The 16,382-nt window shown below is 38.8% G+C and overlaps 1 protein-coding gene across 2 annotated transcripts in view; it reads left to right on the forward strand.

The window, feature by feature from the left end:
* Nucleotides 1-16,382, forward strand: part of SPATS2 (spermatogenesis associated serine rich 2) — a 143,806-nt gene that overhangs the window by 80,809 nt on the left and 46,615 nt on the right. The window contains exon 1 of one of the 2 annotated variants that reach the window (XM_032348105.1): nucleotides 4,982-5,000. The exons of the other annotated variant lie outside the window; for it this stretch is intronic. The gene's annotated coding sequence lies outside the window, so the exon portion shown is untranslated. Of the gene's footprint in view, nucleotides 1-4,981; nucleotides 5,001-16,382 lie in introns of those variants that run through there. 2 annotated transcript variants of the gene reach the window in all.

Genomic DNA, 16,382 nt, shown 5'->3' on the forward strand with positions numbered 1-16,382 from the left:
CACTGTGGAAATTTTAAAAAAATCTTTTTTTTTTTTTAATCTATCTCTGGAGATGGTACTTAAAGACTCTTTTCAACAGTCAGGTTAGCTAATATTTTTCTAGATATAAAAACTGTGTTTGGGGGCGCCTGGGTGGCTCAGTGGTTTGGGCTGCTGCCTTCGGCTCGGGTCATGATCTCAGGGCCCTGGGATCGAGCCCCGCATCGGGCTCCCTGCTCCGCAGGAAGCCTGCTTCCCTCTCTCTCTCTCAGTCTCTGCCTGCCTCTCTGCCTACTTGTGATCTCTGTCTGTCAAATAAATAAATAAAATCTTTAAAAAAAAAATAAAAACTGTGTTTGCCTGTCAGTGTCTAACCATATTTATCAAGTTACAATGATAAGAGCAAGTTCACAAGTATTGTACTTATTTTGTTGACTTCATTTTGCGCTTTAGTTCTTTCTCTTCCTCTTTACCCACTTGTGAAACTATTCAGCTACAAAATACTTTCACATTTGATATTTAAACCTCTGAAACATTAAAACAGCTGTCTGAAATTTTATAGTTGATCATGCATGAACAGTTTCTCTATCTCAGTACTGTGCTACAGCTTCATTGCTTCACTGCTTTTTGCTTTATGTAGCTCTACCTAAATGTTTCTCTCTTCCTTTCCTCTGCCCTCCCCAACTTTTTTTTTATTTCACAAAACTGAAAACCTCTATACAGTAACTCCCCACTCTCCCTTATCCTAATCCCTGGGAACTACCATCCTACTTCCTGTTTTCTGTGTCTGTGAATTTGACTACTCTTGATAACTCATACAAGTGGAATCATACAGTATTTGTCCTTTTATGACTGGCTTATTGTACTAAGGATAATGTGTTCAGAGTTAATCCGTGTTGTTAGCATGTGTCAGAATTTCCTTCCTTTTTAAAGCTGAATAATATTCCATTGTATATATTACCACATTTTATTTATTTATCTTGGACACTTGGGCTGTTTCCATTCTCTGACTATTGTAAATAATACAGCTGTGAACATGGCTGTACAGATAGCTTTTAAAATCCCTGCTCTCGCTTCTTTTGGGTTTAGAGCCAGAAGTGGAATTTCTGGATTAATGGTGATTCTGTTTGATTTCGTGAGGAACTGCCATTTTGCTTTTGGTAGCAGGTGTACCATTTTGTATTACCACCAGCAGTACACAGGGTTCTAGTTTGTTTACATCTTCTCCAACACTTGTTGTTTTCTGTTTGTTTGCTTTTTTAAATAGCTATCCTAATGGATATGAGGACTTCCTTTTAAAGAGCTACAACCTGTTTTTATTTTTAAATTTTTAAAAAACAGATAAAGAACACAAGTAGGCAGAGAGGCAGGCAGAGAGAGAGACAGGTGGGGAAGGAAGCAAGCTCTCTGCTGAACAGAGAGCCCGATGTGGGGCTTGATCCCAGAATCCTGGGATCATGACCTGAGCCGAAGGCAGCCACATAACCGACTGAGCCACCTAGGCGCCCCTATTTAAAATTTTTTTTCAATATTTTATTTATTTATTTGACAGAGAAAGAGATCACAAGTAGGCAGAGAGGTGGGGTGGGGGGGAGAGGGGAGGAAGCAGGCTCCCTGGTGAGCAGAGAGCCTGGTGAGGGGCTCCATCCCAGGACACTGAGATCATGACTTGAGCTGAAGGCAGAGGCTTAGCCCACTGAGCCACCCAGGCGCTCCTACAAACTGTTTTTATAAAATCATAGAATTTTTAAATTTAAAGGAACCTTGATAACTGTTAGAACTGACCTCTTTATTCTCTGTGCCTCCCGCCTCATCTGTGATACCTATAAACATGCACTGTATGCCTGTTTCTCTTGGCCTATTAGACTCTTGAGTCTGTTATAAGAACTGGGTTTTATTCTTGTGTGTCTTTCTAACAACTAGCTTGTCACTTTGATACACTGTAGATTGTCTAGAAACAAATTATGTTAGTTTATAGTTTTAAAAATATTTCATTTTTGGGGCGCCTGGGTGGCTCAGTGGGTTAAAGCCTCTGCCTTCGGCTCAGGTCATGATCCCAGGGTCCTGGGATCGAGCCCCGCATCGGGCTCTCTGCTCAACAAGGAGCCTGCTTCCTCCTCTCTCTCTCTGCCTGCCTCTCTGCCTACTTGTGATCTCTCTCTGTCAAATAAATAAATAAATAAATAATCTTTAGGGAAAAAAATATATATATATTTCATTTTTTTTTAAAGATTTTATTTATTTGACAGACAGAAATCACAGTAGGCAGAGAGGCAGGCAGAGAGAGAGGAGGAAGCAGGCTCCCGCTGAGCAGAGAGCCCGATGTGGGGCTCGATCCCAAGACCCTGGGATCATGACCTGAAGCGAAGGCAGAGGCTTTAACCCACCGAGCCACCCAGGTGCCCCTCAGTTGTTTTTTAATTAATTTTTTAAATTGAAGTATAGTTGATACACATTGTTACATTAGTTTCAGGTGTACAACATAGTGATTAGAAAACTATATATAATGCTATATGTTCACCGCAGGTGTAGTAGCTACATCTGTCACAATCTTCAGATGGGGAGCTTATCCTGGATAATCCAGGTGAGTCCTAAATGTCAGTCACACGTATCCTTACATGGGGGAGGCCAAAGGAGATTTCAGATAGAAGAGAGGGCATTACAACTATGAGGGCAGAGACTGGGGTGATAGGGCAAGCCAAGGAATGCCGACACCTGCCAGCAATTGGAAAAGGCAAGGAACACATTCTCCTCTAGAGCTTTCAGAGGGTGTGTGGCCTTGCCTTTACCTTGATTTCAGCCCAGTGAAACTGGTTTGGCCTTCTAAGCTTTAGAACTATGACAGAAAACATTTCTATTGTTTGAGCCACGAAGTTTGGATTCATTTGTTATAACAGCCATGGGAAACTAATACAGAACCAAAGCGAGTCTTTGGCCCTAAAAGGTTCATTGTTCTCAGCCACATTCTTTTTGTTGAAAGTCATTTACTCACTCTTAATATACTTTTTTAATGTCATCTCTTTTTAGAAATTCAACGAAAAGAACATTTTATTTTAGGCTCTAGCTGACTGTTCTACAAAACGTAACTGGGAGTAATTGGCCACATTTCTCTCTTTTTTCTATCCTTTTAAGAGTAAAATATCTAATATATCTAAAATATCTAATATAAAGGTGGGAAACAAGTAACTAAATGTGGCTTATCTTTCTACCCTGGGCAACTAAAAAAAATAGGTTATTCTTAGAAGCAATTTAAGTTGTTTCTTAACAGTGCTCATTTATGAGCTTACTACAAAAACAAAAACAAAAAACACATTTTTCAAACATGTATTTTCCAAAATTAGTCCAGAAGGGTTTATTTGGTGCATGCAAGAATCCATTAGACCAAAGATAGGGAAAGTAAACATTTTGAAGGGAGAATAACATAGACAGGCAATTACTTGGGTGAAACAAATGGGATAGAGCAGTTGAAAAGCTGAATGGTGACAAATTCCTGGAGCCAAGAGAACAGTGATTGATGTTCAGGGCCTTCTAGGGTGTGAGGGGGGACTAGTAACCACCCCCTTACTCTGGCATAGGACCCCAAGAGAGACTGAGTCCTAGTAGTAAAGATGAGTGGAAATAGACTTACCTTTGTAGGAATTGCAACTTAGTTTCAAATTATTTCAACACCTGAAATTGTTTTGAGGTAACATAGATACCCTGGTACAAGTAAACAGATCCTCTCTGAAAATCCTCACAGATTACTTTCATTATCAGTTTTTTAAATGGGTCGTTTAGTACACAATAAAAAAAAAATCAGAAACATGAGGGGATGAAACAGTAAGAATATGGAACAAGAACCATTAGACAATAGAACAAATACACAGGAGATCTAAATATTAGAGTTATCAGATTTAAAATAACTATTCTTCAAAAAATAAAAATACAAAAATAAAATAACTATTCTTAAGAGATTCAAGGAAATAAAGACAACTTGGGGAAATTCAACAGATAACTGGCAAACTATTTTGTAATGCATATGTTAGACCTGAAAAATACAGTATTTGAAACTATGAACTCAATGTATGGTTTTATTTTTTTTTTTAAGATTTTATTTATTTATTTGACAGATAGCATAAGTAGGCAGAGCTGCAGACAGAGGGTGAGGGAGAAGCAGACTCTCTCCTGAGCAGGGAGCCCAATGTGGGGCTCAATCCCAGGACCCTGTGATCATGACCTGAGCCGAAGGCAGCTGCTTAACCGACTAAGCTACCCAGGCACCCCACAGTGTATGGTTTTAAAAACAGGGGTGCCTAGGTGGCTCGGTTGGTTAAGTATCTGCCTTTGGCTCAGGCAGTGATCCTGGGGTCCTGCAATGGACTCTCACATTGGTCTCCCTGCTCAGCTGGGGGTCTGTTTCTCCCTCTCCCTCTGCCTGCTGCTCCCCCTGCCTGTGCTCTCTCGCTCTCTTTCAAATAAAAAAATAAAATTTTTAGGGGCATCTGGGTGGCTCAGTGGGTTAAAACCTCTGCCTTCAGCTCAGGTCATGATCTTGGGGTCCTGGGATCGAGCCCCACATCGGGCTCTCTGCTCGGCAGGGAGCCTGCTCCCCTTCCTCTCTCTGCCTGCCTCTCTGCCTATTTGTGGTCTCTGTCAAATAAATAAAATCTTTTAAATAAAATAAAATAAAATTTTTAAAGAAAATAAAATGAAAACTGATTGTATCTGAGAACAATCTGAACTGCATTATAAGTTAGAAGGACCTAAGTCATGCATGGAAATTCAAAAGATTAGGAAACACAGAAGAGGAGGTGAAAGACTTAGAGGCAACAGAGATTAGGTATGTCATATGTGTAATGGGAACTCCAGAGGAAAAAGAATAAGGAAGAGTATTTGAGGAAATATTGTTGATAACTTTCCAAAATTCATGAAAACTGTCAAGCCACAGATTCAAAAAGTGCTACAAATCACAAGCAGAATAAATATAAAGAAATACACACTTAGGAACATCATAGTAAAATTTCTAGGAAACAAAGACAGAAAATCTTAAAAGCAGGCAGAGGAGGAAAATATACAATTTTGAGGGTTTCTGGGTGGCTCAGTTGGTTAAGCGTCTGCCTTTGGCTCAGGTCATGATCCTGGGGCCTGAGATGGAGCCTTGCATTGGACTTCCTGGTCAGAGGAGAGCCGACCTCTCCCTCTCCTTCTGCCCTTCCCCCTGTTTGTGCTCTCTCTGTCAGGTAACTAAATAAAATCTTTACAAACAATTTTGAAAGGATCTAAGTCAGACCTAGAGCTAACTTCTCTACAGGAACAATAGAAGTCAGAGGACAATGGGAGGATATCTTTAAAGGTCTGAATAAAAATAATTGTCAGTTTGGAATTCTACACACATCATACACAGTGAAAATATCATTCTAGAATGAAGCAAAATAAGCACAGTTTTAAAAAACAGCAAAACACAAAAACAAAACCAAAAAGAAGTCATCACCATTGGAACCCCACTGAAAAAATCCTAAAGGTATTCTGAATATGGAAGAAAGATGACCCAGTTGGAAGATTGGAGATGCAAGAATGCATGAATAACAGTGCAAACCACAAATACATAGTCAGGTCTCAATGAATATTGACTGTATAAAACAAAAAACCTTTTAAAAAAGGTTTTATTTATTCATTTGAGAGAGAGACAGAGAGAGGCAGAGGGAGAGGGAGAAACAGGCTCCCCGATGAGCCAGCCAGGAGCCCAATGTGGGGCTCGATCCTAGGACCTGGAGATCATAACCCCAGCCAAAGGCAGATGCCCAACCATCTGAGCCACCCAGGCACCCCAAGAATGTTTTATTAGGATTTAAAAACACAGGGAGAGTTTTTAAACTAAGCCTGGGTGCCTCAGTCAGTTAAACATCTGCCTTCGGCTCAGGTCATGATCCCAGGGTCCTGGGATCAAGTCCTGCGTAGGATCCCCTGTTCAACAGGAGTCTCCTTCTCCCTCTGTCCCTTCTCTTGCTTGTGTGTGCTCTCTTTCTTGTAAAAATACACAAATAAATAATTTAAAATACATGTTTCATAAACACACACATAGAGAATGATCGGGGCACCTGGGTAGCTTAGTTGAGTGAGTGTCCAACTCTTGGTTTCAGCTCAGGTCGTGATCTGATGGGCTGTGAGATCAAGCCCCATGTCCTATGGGGCTCCCTGCTGAGTGGCAAGTCTACTTGAAGATTCTCTCCCTCTGCCCCTCCCCTGACTCATTATTTTTCAAATAAATGACTTTTAAAAAACACATAGAGAATTAATATACATGGTAGTCATGGCCTATAAATTAGGAGGGGCAGGGACACCTGCGTGGCTCAGTTGGTTAAGCAGCTGTCTTCAGCTTAGGTCATGATTCCAGTGTCCTGGGACTCAATCCCACATTGGGCTCCTTGCTCAGCAAGGAGCCTGCTTCTCCCTCTGTCTGCCACTCTCCCTGCTTGTACTCTCTCATGCTCTCTTGCTCTCTCTCTCTGGCAAATAAATAAATAATATCTTAAATAAAAATTAGGAGGGGCATAAACTCCCTTGCTTTATCAAGGAAGAGGGATAAAACTGCCAATTAATACTAGAATTTTGCAAGTCAAAAATAGATGTCATAATCTCCAGGGAAGGTGTTAAAAGAATAGTCACTATGAGGGTGCCTGGGTGGCTCAGTGGGTTAAAGCCTCTGCCTTCAGCTAAGGTCATGAACCCAGGGTCCTGGGATTGAGCCCCGCATCAGGTGATCTGCTCAGGGGGGGAGCCTGCTTTCTCCTCTCTCTCTGCCAGCCTCTCTGCCTACTTGTGATCTCTGCCTGTCAAATAAATAAATAAAATCTAAAAAGAAAATGAATAGTCACTATGTGCTGCAACATTGATAAACCTTAAGAACCATTATACTAAATGAAATAAGCCAGTCATAAAAATACAAATACATGATTCCACTTATAGAAAGTATCTTCAGTAGTCAAAGTCACAGAAAGTAGAATGGTGATTGTTAGGAGTTGGGGGTTATGGGGTATAATGGGATATGGGGAGTTTAATAGATACAGATTTTTAGTTTTGTAAGATGAAAAAGTTCTGGAGAGTAGTTTTATAATAATATGAATATATTTAACACTGTTGAACTACATACACTTAGAAATAGTTAAGATGGTAAGTTTTATGCTGTGCTTTGCTTTTTTTTTTTTTTACCAGAATAAAAAAAAAATAGAGACTAAACAAAAGAAAACTGTTCTGAATGTGGATATATTAATATTCAGCCAAAGTAGACTTTAAGCAAAAAAGCATGATTGGGGGGCCCCTGGGTGGCTCAGTGGGTTAAGCCTCTGCCTTCAGCTCAGGTCATGATCTCGGGGTCCTGGGATCGAGCCCCACATCGGGCTTTCTGCTCAGTGGGGAGCCTGCTTCTCTGTCTCTCCCTCTCTGCCTCTCTGCCTACTTGTGATCTCTCTCTCTGTCAAATAAATAAATAAAATCTTAAAAAAAAAAAACCATGATTTGGGATAAAAGAGGGGCATTTCAAAATGATAAACCATTTAATTTAGCAAAAAATTTTAATAACATTTAGATTTTTAAAAAATGTTTATTTGAGAGAGAGGGAGCGCATAAGTTGGGGTAGGGGCAGAGGGGGAGGGAGAAGTGAACACTGTGGAGCAGGGAGTGCAAAGCGGGGCTTGATCCCAGGACTCTGGGATCAAGACCCTAGCCAAAGGCAGACACTAAAATGACTGAGCAACCCAACCACCCCTCTAATAGCAGATTTAAAACAAAGATTTATAGAATTAAAGGGAGAGAAATACATAATTATAGTAGGAGATTTTTTTTTTTTTTAAGATTTTATTTATTTTTTTGACAGAGAGAGATTACAAGTAGGCAGAGAGGCAGGCAGAGAGAGAGAGGAGGAAGCAGGCTCCCTGCTGAGCAGAGAGCCCGATGCGGGACTCGATCCCAGGACCCTGAGATCATGACCTGAGCCGAAGGCAGCGGCTTAACCCACTGAGCCACCCAGGCGCCCAGGAGATTTTTTTTTTTAAGATTTATTTATTTGACACATAGAGATCACAACTTGGTAGAGAGGCAGGCAGAGAGAGAGAGAGCGAAGAGGAAGCAGGCTCCCTGCTCAGGCTTTAACCCAGAGGCTTTAACCCACTGGGCCACCCAGGTGCCCCTATAGTAGGAGATTTTAATACAGGTCTCTCCATAACTGGTAAAAGAATCAGATGAATTAATAAAGATATAAGATATTTGAATGACGTGACTAGCAAGTGTGATATAATTGTCATAATTAGAACAGTATATCTAACAATTAAGTATATATATGTTTATTACTTCTTCTTTTTCTTTTTTTTAAGTAGATCCGTGCCCAGCCACCCAGTGTAGGCCTTGAACTCAGGACTCTGAGATCAAGACCTGAACTGAGATCGAGTTGGACACCCAACTGATTGAGCCACCCAGACATCTGTTTATTACTTCTTCTTCTTTTTTTTTTTTTTTTTAAGATTCATTTATTTATTTATTTGACAGACAGAGATCACAAGTAGGCAGAGAGGCAGGCAGAGAGAGAGGGAGGGGGAAGCAGGCTTCCCGCTGAGCAGAGAGCTCTACGTGGGGCTCGATCCCAGGACCCTGGGATCACGACCCAAACTGAAGTCAGAGGCTTTAACCCACTGAGCCACCCAGGTGCCCCTTGTTTATTACTTAAGTGCATCTAGAACATTTTCAAAAATTAACCATTTGCTGGGCCATAAAGCAAATTTCCACCATTTTTAGAGAATTAAAATCATATAGATTATTATTTGACTGCAGTGCATTTAGCTAGTTATCCAAAAGTCAATTAGAAAAACTTCAAATATTTGGGTATTAAGAATATATGTCTAAATAACAATTGGATTAAAAAAATCAAAATGTCAATTAGAAAATATTTTAAATAGAACAATAATAGAAATTTATACATAAGAACTTACAATGTGCAGCTGAAACCATGTTTAGAGGGGTATTTAAAGCTCTTAAGCTTTAAATGTATATAGAGAAAAAGAAGATAGGTTACGAACCAGTGAGCGAAGTTCTAAGGAAGTTAGGGCAAAAAAAACCCAGAAAATTAAATCCCCCAAAAAATGTAGAAGAGAGGAAATAAAATGATTTTTGAGTAGTGGAATTCCAATATTTATGATATTCTTCCCTTTTCCTTGCTTTATTGTAGTTGTTAGATCGGTTGTCTAGAAGTAATGAAGCAGGAGAGTTAACTATGTGAGGTGATGAATGTGTTAATTGTTTTAGTCTTGGTCTTTATTCCAACAGTAGATATGTGTATGAGCTCATTACATTGTACATTTTAAATTTATATAATTATATTTGTCAATTATTTCTCAGTAAGTTTGGGAGGAAAAAAAGTAATGAAGCAAACATTTTGGTCTTGTTTTCTCGTCCTAAAGGAAAAGGTCTTAGCATTCACCATTATACTGATGTTTGCTCTATGATTTTGTAGGTACCCTACTTAGGAAGCCCCCAAAATGTAAACTATTAGAATTAGTGATTTTAACAATGTCACTAAAATCACTCTACAACAATCAATCACACCTACTTATTCAAGCATAAGTCATTAGAAAATGAAATTTAAAAGCACAAGCCATTTACAATTGTACCAAAAGTATAATATAAGAAATAAATTAAATGAAAGGTACGTAAAAACACTATTAAAAATGACAAAGCAGCATTGGAAGAAATGAAAGAACACTTAAAGGGTATACCATATTCATGGATCAAAAGACCCAATATTTTGAAAATAACTGTTCTCGAAATGGATTTATAGATTTAATGCAATCCTTATAAAATCAACCCCAAGATCAAGAGTTGCATGCTCTTCTGACTGAACAGCCAGGCACCCCCCCCCCACCACTAATGTTATTTTCTTGTGGAATTTGACAAAATGATTCTGAAATCATTGATAATCATATGATAATGCAAAGGGCCAAGAATAGCTGAAGAATTCTTTTTTTTTTTTTAAGATTTTATTTATTTATTTAACAGAGATATAGAGAGAGAGATTGAGATCACAAGTAGGCAGAGAGGCAGGCAGAGAGAGGGGGGAAGCAGGCTCCTGGCTGAGCAGAGAGCCCGACGTGGGGCTCGATCCCAGGACCCTGGGATCATGACCTGAGCCGAAGGCAGAGGCTTAACCCACTGAGCCACCCAGGTGCCCCTAGCTGAAGAATTCTTAACAGCATGGACAGAAAACTCGTTGAATTCGATACCAAGACATCATAAAGCTACAGTAATTAAGACAATATGTTATTACCATAAGATGGAAATACAGACAAATGAAACATAGAGGCCAGAAGCAGAGCTATTCGTATATGGAGATTTTATTTACCTAAAAGGTAGTACTGCAGAGCTTTGAGGAAAAGGTGGTCTTTTTTCCCTTAGAAATCCATATGGAAAAAAAAACATAACTCTTTTCCTTTACTTCATACCCATAAAGCAATTCAAGGTTTAGATTATAGACCTAAATGTGAGAGGTAAAACAATTAACATTTATAAAGGATAATTTAGAAAAATATTTTCAAAACCCCAGAGAAGGAAGTATTCTTTTGTTTTTAAACTTTCTTCCGTAGTAGCATTTTTAGTGTTTTAATGGAATTTGTTTTTTGGAGCAGTTTTGGGTTTACAGCAAAGTTGAGGAGAAGGTACAGATTTCCTGTATGCCTTCTACCCCCAAACATACATAGCCTTCCCCCATTATCCATATCCTCCACCAGAGTGACACATTGTACAATAGGTAAACCTGCACTGTCACAGTGTTATCACCCAAAGTCTATAGTTTATATTAGGATTCTCTCTTAGTGTTGTACATGTTTTGGATTTGGACAAATGTTTTATGACATGTATCCTCTACTCGTTAGGTAATTTCTTAGCACTAAATAGCATTCCATTGTATGGATGTACCACATTTTATCCATTTACCTACTGAAGGACATCTTGGTTGCTTCCAATTTGGGGCAATTTTTAAAAATTTTTGGCAATTATAAATCGAGTTGATATGGGTATTAAGGAGGGCATGTGTTGTGATGAGCACTGGGTTGTTATACGCAACTAATGAATTGCTGAACACTACATCAAAAACTAATGATGTACTATGTGTTTGCTAACTGAACATAATAATAAAGATACATAAATAGATCGGTCGATCCCTATGCAGGTTTTTGTTTGGGCATAAGTGTTCCGCTCATTTGGGTAAATACCAAAAAGAGTGATTGCTGGATCGCATGGTAAGTTTTGTAAGAAACTGTCAAACTGTTTTCCAAAGTGCTTATACCATTTTGCTTTTTTACCGGCAGTGAATGAGAGTTCCTGTTGTTCCACATCCTTGCTAGCATTTAGTGTTGTCAGTGTTCTGGATGTGGGCCGTTCTAAGAGATGTGTAGTGGTATCTCATTGTTTTAATTTACATTTACTTCATGGCATATGGTGTGAAACATCATCTCATATGCTTGTTTGCCATCTCTGTATTCTTCTTTGGGTGTCTGTTAAAGTCTTGGACCTATTTTTAAATTGTGTTGTTTCTTTTTTTTAAGATTTTATTTATTTATTTGACAGAGAGAGCTCACAAGTAGACAGAGAGAGAGGAGGGAAGCAGGCTCCCTGCTGAGCAGAGAGCCCGATTCAGGGCTTGATTCCAGGACCCTGGGATCATGACCTGAGCTGAAAACGGAGGCTTCAACCCACTGAGCCACCCAGGTGCCCCAAATTGTGTTGTTTCTTAATTGTTGAATTTTAAGAATTCTTTTATATTTTGAGTAACAGTCCTTTATCAGATGTTTTTTGCAGATATTTTCTCCTAGTCTGTGGCTTGTCTTTTCATTCTCTTGTTGGTGTCTTTTGCAGAGCAGGAAGTTTTAATTTTAATGAAATCCAGCTTATCAATTCTTCCTTTCATGGATTGTGCTTTGTGCTGCATCTAAAAAGTCACTCCAAAACCCAAGGATATTTAGATCTTATTCTGTTATCTTCCAAGAGTTCTGTAGTTTTGCAATTAACACTTAGTTCTGTGATCCATTTGGTGTTAATTTCTGAGAAGGATGTAAAGTCTTTATCTCGATTCATTTTTTGAATGTGGATTTCTGGTTGTTCTAGCAGCACTGTTGTAAAGATTTACATCCATTATATTGCCTTTGTTCCTTTTCTAAGATCAGTTGCCTTAAATCTATGTCAGTCTATTTCTTAGCTCTCTATTGTATTCCATTGATTCTTTTTATTTTTGTCTATTTTTCCACCAATACTACACTGCCTTGAGTACTGTAGTTTATTATTTATTTATTTGTTTGTTTGTTTGTTTATTTATAAAAATACTTTATTTATTTATTTGACAGGGAGGAGAGATCAAAAGTAGGCAGAGACGCAGGGGGAAGCAGGCTCCCCGCTGAACAGAGAGCCCATTGTGGGGCTTGATCCCAGGACCCTGAGATCATGACCAGAGCTGAAGGCACACGCTTAACCCACTGAGCCACCCAGGCCCCCCCCTTTTTTAAGATTTATTTATTTGACAGAGAGAGAGTACTGTAGTTTTATAATATGTCTTGATAAGTGTAGTGTCAGGTCTTCATCATTGTTCTCCTTCAATATTGTATTGGCTGTTTGGTGTCTTTTGTCTCACCATATACATTTTCAAATCATTTTGTCAATATCCAAAAATAAGTTGGTGGAATTTTGTTTGGGATTGCATTTACTCTATAGACCAAGTTGTTAGGAAGTGGGGCGCCTGGTGGCTCAGTCATTTAAGCATCTGCCTTCGGCTCAAGTCATGATCTCAGGGTCCTGGGATGAATCCCACATGGGGCTCTCTGCTCAGCAGGGAGCCCGCTTACCCCTCTCTCTCTGCCTGCAGTTCTGCATACTTGTGATCTCTCTCTGTCAAATAAATAAATAAAATCTTTAAAAAAAAAAAAAGTTGTTAGAAACTGACAAGTCTATCTACAAACATAGAATGTCTCCTATTTATTTAGTGCTTTCCTTTTTTTCCTCAGTTTTATAGTTTTCCTCATAGATCTTAAGCATATTTTGTTAGATTTATATGTAAGTATTTTATTTTGGGGGATGCTAATGTAAATGGTATTTTGTTTTTCATTTCAAATTCAAAATACTTCTTCATTGTTTTTATATGGGAAAGTGGTTGACTTTTGTATATTAGTCTTGTGTCCTGCAACCTTGCTATAATCACTTAAAAGTTCCAGGAGTTTTAATAACACTTTTTAAAATTTGTTAGTGAAATTTTAAGCTTATAAAAAAATAAAATAATACAATGGACTCCCAAATACTCATAACTCAGGTCCAGTAATTAACAACTGTCTATACTTTTATCCAATTGCAGTGGATTATTTTGTAGCAAGTTTCTGAAATCATCTCAGGAAAAGATTTTTTTTTTAAAGATTTTTATTTATTTATATGAGAGAAAGAGAGCATGAGAGGGGAGAAAGTCAGAGGGAGAAGCAGACTCCGTGTGGAGCTGGGAGCCCAATGCGGGACTCGATCCCGGGACTCCAGGTTTATGACCTGAGCCAAAGACAGTTGCTTAACCTGAGCCTCCCAGGTGCCCAAGAGTTTTGTTTTTAAGATTTTATTTATTTGTCAGAGAGAAAGAAAGAGAGCTCACAAACAGGGGGAGCAGCAGGTTGAGGGAGAAGCAGGCTCCCCACTGAGCAAGGACTTGATCCCAGGACCCTAGGATCTGACCTGAGACGAAGGCATATGCTTAACCGACTGAGCCATCCAGGCAACCCAGGGAGTTTTTCAATAGACTTAAGAAGTACTAATCATAAAGGAGAAGAATTAATATCAATGCAGTATTACATTAAAATTAATAACTAGGGACACCTGGGTGGCTCAGTTGGCTCAGTTTTATTTCTTAACCTGGGTAGTAGTATTTGAGTGTTTGTTTTGTGATAAATTATTAAACTGCGATACTTTATTTGTGTGTGTGCACTATAAATGTGTTATATTTCACAATAAAAATTTTTACTTTTTTTTTTTAAGATTTATTTACTTATTTTCGAGAGAGAGAGCAAGTGTGAGTACGGGAGAAGGCATAGGGAGAGGAGAGAGAATCTCAAGCTAACTCTCTCCTGAATGTGGAGCCTGATGCGGGGCTTGATCTTACAACCCTGAGATCATGACCCGAGCTGCAATCAAGAGTTGGGTGCTTAATTGACTGAGCCACCAAGGCACCCGCAGAGTAAAAAAACTTTTTAAAAAAGATGTTCTATTAGGACAGAATGAGCTTAAATGTGTTATTTAGGTAACGTGTCTTACCTTCATGAGTATAACAGTTAAAAGCTAGTATCTGCCTTGTGGTAATTGTAATAATTGTTTGGAAATAGAAATATTTATAATCAAAGTAGATAACTGATACATGATTTTTCCAGTTTAAGAAAGAAGAAGCAGACAGATTTAATTCTTACTTGCATGAAGGCTAATGAGTAAGGAGTGACAGATTTTGCAGTGCTGTGATTTTATGAGACAGGGCTGTTTTGTTAGAGATAGATTATGCAGTTACGATTACTTGTTCATTTGAAGCACAGGGATTGGGATGGGCTGGAAGGGGAAGATGTTCATTGTTTTACAGTGCTAGAAGGAACATCCAAAGCAAGGTCTTTTACAATGACAAAAGAATACCTCTCAGATCTAACTGAAATTAGTTCTCCTACATATGAAATGAACACACTGTTTAAAAAAATTATTTCTCCTCACTTTCCTTCAGATTCTCAGGAATTCTATCATCTAGTCTGTACTGAGCTTAGTAATTAAAGATTTCTTTGACATTTAAATATCATAGTTCTTAAATATTTTAATTTTATTGATTTACCGGAATTGAGTTTCTTTCCTAAGATAGCTGGTAGAGTTTTTTGTTTTGTTTTGTTTTTTAAGATTTTATTTATTTGTTTGACAGAGAGCACAAGCAAGGGGAATGTCAGGGAGAGGGAGCAGCAGACTCCCTGCTGAGCAGGGATCCTAATGTGGGGCTCCATCCCAGAACTCTGGGATCATGACCTGAGCCCAAGGCAGATGATTAACCAATTCAGCCACCCAGGCACCCCAAACTGGTAGAATTCTTGAGAATCTGAAGGACAGTGAGGAGTAGGAGCTAATTTCTTTTTTTTTTTTTTAATATTTTATTTATTTATTTGACAGATCACAATTAGGCAGAGAGGCAGGCAGAGAGAGGGGGAAGCAGGTTCCCCGCTGAGCAGAGAGCCCCATGTGGGGCTTGATCCCAGGTCCCTGGGATTATGACCTGAGCCGAAGGCAGAGGCTTCAACCCACTGAGCCACCCAGATGCCCCACTAATTTCTTTTTTTAATGGTACATTCAGTTCACCCAATCCATCTTAAGCCCAGAACTATGGCATGTATTATATATTAAACAGGAATTAACAATCTCATTAATTAGATAAATTTTATTGAAATCTAAAAATGAGGGTTCGACTTGTAAGAGAGACAGAAAATAGGCCATTGGTAGCTAAAACTCTTTTTTACTTCAGACTTAAGTGACCAGCTCACCAGAGGCATTTTATAAGAGTTGATTCATTTGCAGACTGATTTTCTGGTTTTTAGATTATCCAGAATCCATGCTTTCTCTTTTTTCTCCTATTTTTACTGGCTATTCATCTTTTAACCACATCGCAATTTATTTTTTTCTTTAAGGATTTTATTTATTTATTTATTTATTTATTTTTAAAGATTTTATTTGTTTATTTGACAGACAGAGATCACAAGTAGACAGAGAGGCAGGCAGAGAGAGAGAGAGGGAAGCAGGCTCCCCGCTGAGCAGAGAGCCCGATGCGGGACTCGATCCCAGGACCCTGAGATCATGACCCGAGCCGGAGGCAGCGGCCCAACCCACTGAGCCACCCAGGCGCCCTTATTTATTTATTTTAGAGAGAGAGAAAGATACAGCATGAGTGGGAGGGGTAGGTGGGGAGGAAGAGAATCTTAAGCAGGCTCCAGGATAAGTGCGGAGCCCAATGTTGGGCTCAATCCCAGGACCATGAGATCATGACCTAAGCCAGAACCAATTGTGCCACCCAGGTGCTCCACAACTTATCTTTCCTTTCCCCAAAAGCAGGGAGAGATTAACAAGTAGAAACATAAAACTCATGACAGCCTTTCTCACTACTTGGAAATAAAGACTTAACTATATTTAATTTTTATTCTATTTTAGTACCCCATTCCATTAAAAAGTTTGCAAGTTGGCTGTAAATAGATATAAAAATAATCATCATGTGGCTTCATAATTTTTTAAGTAACTGAATTCATTTAATTTCTGGAACTATAGATAAGACATTTGTGCAGAGATGATCTAGAATCAGCAAAGAATATGTAGTGCTCTTAGTAATTGAAGATTTATTTGTGTTCTTT

Source organism: Mustela erminea, chromosome 6, assembly GCF_009829155.1.
Source record: "Mustela erminea isolate mMusErm1 chromosome 6, mMusErm1.Pri, whole genome shotgun sequence".
In the NCBI taxonomy this organism is placed as follows: domain Eukaryota; kingdom Metazoa; phylum Chordata; class Mammalia; order Carnivora; family Mustelidae; genus Mustela; species Mustela erminea.